Genomic DNA, 8292 nt, shown 5'->3' on the forward strand with positions numbered 1-8292 from the left:
TTTTTGCTCTTTCGGCGCTTCTTTCTCGGTGGTTGGGAACCCCAAACAGGGAGGAGTTGCTGCATACCCTCCAACATTTCTCAGATGAAAATAGAGACACACAATTCTATTATTATTATTGTTATTATTCTCTGGGCAGCTCCCAACATATATAAAAACATAATACAGTGGTAGCTCGGGTTACAGACGCTTCAGGTTACAGACTCCACTAACCCAGAAATAGTATCTCAGGTTAAGAACTTTGCTTCAGGATGAGAACAGAAATCGTGCAGCGGGAGGCCCCATTAGCTAAAGTGGTGCTTCAGGTTAAGAACGGACCTCCAGAACGAATTAAGTTCTTAACCTGAAGTACCACTGTACAGTGGTACTTTGGTTCTCAAACTTAATCCATTCCGGGAGTCCACTTGACTCATGAAACCGTTCGAAAACCAAGGCATGGCTTCCGATTGGTTGTAGCAGCTTCCTACACTGCGTCGGACGTTCGGCTTCTGAAAAATGTTCACAAAGCGGAACACTTACAGATTTGCGGCGTTTGTGAGCCGATTTGTTCAACAACTAAGCCATTCGGGAACTAAGGTACCACTGTAAAACATTACGCATTAAAGCACCGTTTCCGATTTGATCCCAGAATGTCCCACTTTTCCTTAGGATGTCCCTATTTTCATTGGAGAAATGTTGGGGGGTATGCAATTATTATTAGTAGTAGTGGTATTTTATTTATAACCCTGCCAATCTGACTGAATTGCCGCAGCCACACTGAGCAGCTTCCAACATAGCATAAAAACATAATAAAACATTTTTAAAAAAACCTTCCCTATACAGGGCTGCCTTCAGATGTCTTATAAAGGTTGTATAGTTACTTAGATGTCTTATAAAGGTTGTATAGTTACTTACTTAGAAAAGTGGGACAAATCAGAGACTGGAGAGCTTCTGTAAATGTGCGACTGAAAATAGGGACACTTGGAGAGTTCTGTTGCTGTTGGGACCTCAAAATTGTTCCTCTTCACGAGGAAAGAATGGGTGAAGAAAGTTTGACATTGGGAACAAGGCGGGAATAAATATCAACATCGGGATCTGCTGCCCTACTGAATTGGCGGCCTAAGGCAGTCGTTGCACCTTGCCTCATGGGTGGGCTGGCCCTGGCTCACTAGGAGAAGAGGATGCTGGAGCTCTGGGGCCTTTGTAGTCTGTTCCAGCAGGGTGCTTTTCCTCTCCTCCAGCAGTGTTAGAAAGTCAGATATATAAGCTGGGCCCCAACTGGCTCTTTAAACCAAGGTTGCAGCTGCCAAAACAGAACGTCTAGTTGCCATTTTGAGGCAAGATGGATCTAAAGTCTTATTTTTCATATGATGAACTGACTGTGATTGATTATTAGTTAAACATCTGGCTAGTTCAGATGGCAACCTTGAGCTAGCTTTGAGAACTTAAAAAAGGAAAGCCACTTTATCCAGGGACAGTCTACATATATATTAGCCTATTCCTACCTTCTTAATGGTGACATGGACCGTTCATAACATAAGAATATTCTTCACAATTGTGAGCAGGGCAGGGGGATGGGTTAAGTGAAGACAAGCTACAACAATTAACTATAATGCTGTTCACCACTCCTGCCTGCTCAGGCTGTGCAGAAAAAGCATTTTGGTTCCTGAACTTCATTCTGATTGTGTAGATAAAATATAACTGATAGAATTCTACAGGATGTGGTATTAGTGTGTGAAAACAGTCCAGATCCAATGATCCGCAGGCATGCGCCTTCAGTTGGTGGAGATGTCAGGCACCATTCTGGAACCCAGGCATCTTTGCTTTGTTGCAAGTGGCTGGTAGCCAGGTGTAAAATGCACCTGGTGCATGGCTAATTTTGAACACTGTCCTCAAGGGATGAGGAGAGTCTCCCTCAGGAGTCATTTGTTCTTACACCACACCTTTTTGGCAGGAAAACGAAATCTGCCTCTTCATACACACACGCTACATTTTCTGTGATATCTGGGTTTAGCTGATAAGATGGACACAGATTTTAAACTGGCAATTCTTTTCGTTTCTGTTTTTAAAAAGTTAACCAACACCCTCCCTTAAACCTTCAGTGCCAATCCATGGGCATTTTCAGTTTTCCATACACTTAAATCTCTGAACTGAATGGGGCTTATTTCTGAGTAAACATAGTTTTGTTACAATACTAGTTTCTGTTATATTAGCAGCATAATTTATGGCCACTAAAGAGGGAAACATGAGAGATGTGTTCACTCGTGTGGAGTTAAATATAGGGTTGTAAAGCAGCCAGTATTTCACTTGTCTGGTCAGTAAGACTATGTTTGCCAAATAATCAGTATCTGGGTATGAAAAGCCGTTGAATTCCAGACGTAAACTTTGTGTTGACCTGCTAGCTTTGGCAGCCCACCAACCAGGTAGGATCTCACTCTTTTTTTAAATAAAAGGTTGCCAACCCTACTTGATTACAAAGTGCATCTTACTCTCTAGACTGAGTTGCTATATCGATTAACTTTGGGTCAGTTGGAAAACTTGCAATAAGTTGAAGGTTGCTTCACACATAATTTTTTTCTTAATTTCTATATAGGAACATTATGTGCACCACAAGGAAGCTACAGTGGTCAGCAAAACAAGAACACTTCTGATATGTAACTCATTGTACAATTTTTCTGTTAACTGTGTGATGACTATATATAATGACTATATTCAGAGTCATTATGTCTCTGAATACCAGTTGCTGGGGAACCAAGCGGAGCATTCACAGGCCAGTGTTTCCCAGTTGTCGGTGTTTATACTACTTTTTTTTTTTGGATTTGCCTTGAGAGAGTCTTTAAACCTCTTTTGTGTGACCACCAGCATTATGCCGACAACTGGGAAACACTGGCCTGCGAGCACTACAATTGGAGAACAGCCTTTACCAAAGGTGTCAATGAGCTTTGAAGATGTGCTAACTCAAGACTGTGGAAGGATGTGTGGATCCAGAATTGGCCTCCACAGTCACTTACGGACTCACTGTTACGAGTGATCGCCAAAGAAGCAGCAGCAGCAGCAGCAGCAGGGGAGCCTGGCGAGGGGTGTGTGTGTTGTTGTGTTCATGTCCTGGTTGCGAACTTCTCACAGGCATCTGCCCACTGTGAGAACAGGATGCAGAAGTAGATGGGTCTTTGGCTTTATTCTTAATGTACTTAAGGCAACACACGACTAAGCTTTTGTGTGTGTGTCATTTTTGTTTTACGAGCTACTTTGGCTCATGGCCTAAATCAATAAATCTGAATATAGCAGAGTTTTGTTTATCCCATCTCAAAAGGGGTAGACAACTGTAAAGGTTGCAGAAGCCTGCTAAATGATCAGAGAAATTCGAAAGGGGAAAGGTCTATCAACAGCTATAGGCTGTTGGTAACTAAGGAAAACCTAGGTTCAGAGTTATTGCCTGTGTAACGCCAGTTCCTGGCAGGACAAATAAAGGGAGTGGACTCTTGCCTTCTTTCCTTGGTTCCAAGACTTCATGAAGGGGTTGGCTGTCCACTGCTGATACAGCTTTTCTTATGACACAGATGCAAAGTAGCACTATTCAGCCTGCAAGACTGTTTCACTGCAGCATGGTGTATGTATTTGATAGAAATCAGTCCCAAGAAGAGAAAGACTACAACTTGTCTCGGGAAATAAATTTCTGGCATTTTGAGGAAGATGCTTTCTATAGGCATCTGTATAGGCCTCTGATCTGATCCAGATGGTCTGTTCTTCTGAATTCATCATGACACACACCACAAAATACTACATAGCAATGCCTAATGTTGAGTTTAAAACTGCAGGTAACCACGGTTATCAGTTAGAACTCAATGTTTGGATGCTACAGCTGATATGAATTAGGTTTGAATTTTGGTGTCATAGCTTCTGCCTTGTATGCAGAAGATCTGAAGTTCAACACCCACGATCTTTGGGAGAGACCCTGTCTGAAATTTTGGAGACAGCCACATGGACTTTCTGTGTTCCACTGTGTTTTTTAGATTGTGCAAACAAAATAAGGTCTGTCTACCAGGTAGCTCAACAAGGAGTCACACAGCATTGGTATCTTCATCTCAGCAGATCACTGGCTTGTGAATCAGCATCTGAAACTGTTGGAGAACTATGTGGTAGGTCTAGAGATTCAGGCTGTGAATTATAGATTAAGCGCCTCATGCTCTACTGACAGCTATTTCATGTTGGATGCCCTGATCATTTACTGGTGTGCACTATTGATTATCCTCCTTTAAAGAGGGCAATGGAGGAGGGTGATTGTGAAACTGCTGCAAGTTTCTGATGAGAGTTCCTTTTTGTTTTCATTAGTGGATTAGTTCAGTGCTAATGCAAGTATTGCCATTGTATTTCAGATCATACACTTTATCCAATTGGCATTTTGTATCCTACAGAAAATATAATTTTGCTAAAAATATAAAAAGGAAAATTGCATACCATAGAATGTGGCCCAGCTGCCCACCAAAACCCTTTTTGAATCCTTCTACTCATGAGTTACATTTTAGTGTGGAGATTATGAAGAAAAGATGCGTATTCTCACCATAGCTCATCAACCTGCTGCAGACACCTTGGAAATGGTGTTTCCAGATATATTTATTATCATTTATAGGTGCTGACCCAGACATTTTTGGTGAAAACTCTTTTGGAAAGAACCATTGTCCATGTGATTGGGCCATATATTGGGAAGACAGCTGCTCACCTAAGTGACTTTACATGGCTGAGGGAGCATCTACAAAACCACTGACAATAAATATGTGTATTTTGAGCATATAATGCAAATTCTGTCCCAACGGCATTGGCTGCCAGTTAGTTTCTAGGCTCAATTCAAAGTGATGGTTTTGTCCTAAAAAGCCTTAAATGGCTTAGGACCGCAGTACCTAAAGGACCTCTCCCCTTTTGAACTGACCCAAACCCTGTGATTATGGAGGCCGTTCTTCATGTGCCTCCTCCACTAACAGTTTGGAGGATGGCAGCACAAGAATGGGCCTTTTCTGCAGTGGTTCCCTATCTGCAGAATGCTGTCCCCAGGGAGGCTTGCCTGTCTCCTTCATTATGTATATTTAGGCACCAGGCAAAGACATTTCTCCCAGGCCTTTGGCTAATTGGAATAATCTATGGCTTTTTAAATTGAGGGATTTTTATTGGTTTCGTTTGTTACTGTGTTATGTATTTATATATATATAGTAAACCTCCCTGTGATCCTCAGGTGAAGGGTGACATAGAAAGTTCTAAAATAAATAAAAACAAACAAAAATAAATCACTTTGAGTTAAGGTAGCCAAAATGTAGTGAGCATTAAATTCCAAGTGCTTAGTTCTTGCAGTACAATCTGTGAGCCAAGAGATGCTTAATTTTGGGTGGATTATGCCCAATAATAAAGAAAAAGGAGAACGCAATGATGTTTCTGTCTTGTTTTCTTGGCAAAATAGTTGGTTAAAAAAAACACACAAAAACTTTTGTTGTGTGATTGTGGTCTTCCCTAACTCAAGAGTCCTCAACGGAATGCGAGTGAATTGAAAGAGGACTGCCATAAACCAATTATAGCAATGGCAAGAATGGAGACATTTGCTCACAAGAGCAGCTTAGGACAAAAGCCAGTGCCAAGTGGAAAGGTCAAATGATGCTTACTTTGCTTCTGCCAGCTTTAGCAGCCAGACAAAGGAATCAAATGAATACTAAAAGAAGTCACCACAGCCATGCTCCATGTTTTAGCTGTGTTAAGGTTCTGTGTCTGATCTAGTTACGAGCAAAAGCTGCCTATCTTTTAAGTATAATTAGATGGAAACAGCAGCATGTCCAACAACCAATTGAAAGACCAACAGGTTTTGTTTTCCTCAACAAAGATTTTATAATACATATAAACTCATTCAGCTGCTACAAATAGATTCCTGATGATTGCCACATTTGGTTGTCGCCATCTCTGGGACTTCGGGCTGTGATCTTCAAATGGTAAACTCTTCTTCTGAATGCAGCCACACAATGGAGAGGCTAGGCTAGAACCTGCTTTTCTTACATGCTAGCTTTTCATGGGCAGTGACTTTCAACGTGGGACTCTTCAGATGTTTTGGACAACTCCCATAATCCCTGGCTGTTGTACTCAGAACTAAGATCTGTTGAATGCAATGGTGCTTCTACCCAGCTAAGTATGTAGAGGATTGCAGCCTCTTAGTTTAGCTGAGTTCCTGTTGAAATCTATGGGACTTGCATCAGGACTTGTACCGTACAAGCTAAATTGTCATAAGTTAGTTGGGACCTCACCCACAATATCTAAGACTGCATCTTCTACAGATTTGTCTGCAACACTTTAAATCACTGCAGAACTGTCAAAACACCAGAGGATATCCCCAGATGAAACACCAACCAACCAATTGTCCCAAGGAGGAGAGACTATACAAATAAGGTGAGCAGAAGCAGATTTCTAATCTCAAAGGGAATAGCACTCCTTGCCTGCCACTAAGGTTGCAAACCTATGCAGTGTTCTTGGCTGCCCCACTGAACTGTCTTAAGGAAAACAGGATCAGATTGCAGCTGGCACAGGAAAACCGCAGCTGCAGAGACACATTAGAGTATGGGGGTTTAGCTGTGCCTTTTTCAGCTTTATGTAAAGGTAAAGGGACCCCTGACCATTAGGTCCAGTTGTGGCCGACTCTGGGGTTGCGGCACTCATCTCGCTTTATTGGCTGAGGGAGCCGGTGTACAGCTTCCAGGTCATGTGGCCAGCATGACTAAGCCGCTTCTGGCGAACCAGAGCAGCACATGGAAACGCCGTTTACCTTCCCCCTGGAGTGGTACCTATTTATCTACTTGCACTTTGACGTGCTTTCGAACTGCTAGGTTGGCAGGAGCAGGGACCGAGCAACAGGAGCTCACCCCGTCGCGGGGATTCGAACCGCCGACCTTCTGATCGGCAAGTCCTAGGCTCTGTGGTTTAACCCACAGTGCCACCTGCTTTATGTACCTATGTGGAAACCAGATCCATGGGCCAATACAATGAATTTTGCTTCATTTTCCTTCCTTTCTCAGCAGAGTGGCCGTTTGCCATTCCCTTCCTAGCATGGTTCATCTATAGCTTGTCTCAGTTTAGAAAAAAAATTGCTTTGAGTCCAGCATGTAGGAAGACCGGGATAGGGGCTAGTGTGGCAAAAAAGAAATAAAACTGCACATTTCCTTTGGGGGCACACCAGCTGTGTAGACCCATTGTCTGATCTTTTTATAATCCTATACACATGCTATGTAGACTTCACAGAAACACCTGCTGATGTGCTGTTAATGGAAGGGATTTTAAAAATCTAACAAATTGGTTGTAATCACCATATCCCAACCCCTCTTCCTATATTTGGAAGCAGAGGCTGGAGTTGGGAGCCGATTTGTGATAGATGCTGTACATTCAGTAGAGGGCATCAGATACTCTAGATGGCACTGTTGGTTTTATTTTCACCTCTGCCTCATCCCTGAAGGAAACCAGTTTTTGAAGCTTTTAATTAGTTTCCTTTTGAAAACAAACATGCTGTTTCAACAGAGGGTCAGTGTACATTGTTCTAGGCTCCGTCTTTTATGTTTATAGCCATGTAATCAATATGTTGGAAGAGTAATTAATTTTTAACTTCAATCCAATTGCAGATCAAATGCCACTGGAGTTACTGGGCGGAAACGCGATTTCTTTTGAAGCAATGATAGCACCACCACAACACTTATTCATTGAGGGAAGGGGAAAATAGCTTTCTGGTGGTTGCCAGGGTTATTATAGGTGACCTTGTGCTGTGAAACACCAGTGTTGATAAACTAATGGTGTGGCTGTAATTAAAGGATACTGTAGTGGAGTCATTTAAAATAGACATATTGCTGGTTGAATTGTACAATAGTGAGGTTTCTTTCCTTTGGCAAAAGTGCTATAGCTTTGCTATTCTAATCCTACTTTTCAGATCTGTTATAGCATCCGTTTCCTAGAATTATGTTTATAAAAGCTTTTGAGTTCCTCATTTTCTCACCTCTCCCACCCTTTCCCTTTATTCTAAAGCCATCTGACATATTGTACGTTGGCACAAAGATGTATTTATTGCCTTCTTTCCTGGGTAAAATAGACACAAGTTCAATTGGGATATGGTGGCGCCCCTTGTTTCTGTTTCTTCTATCCAGAAAAGTGGCCTTTTAAACCTGTCTATCCCTTTCACAACTTACACAAGTAACATTTAATTTGTACATGGGTATCTATGTCTTGCTTAGCATGTATCTTCAGAATATTGTATGCCTATAAGGTGTAAATTTTAGAGGAGTCCGTGCTCCTTTCACATTA

Source organism: Podarcis filfolensis, assembly GCF_964270895.1.
Source record: "Podarcis filfolensis genome assembly, chromosome: 10".
Lineage (NCBI taxonomy): Eukaryota > Metazoa > Chordata > Lepidosauria > Squamata > Lacertidae > Podarcis > Podarcis filfolensis.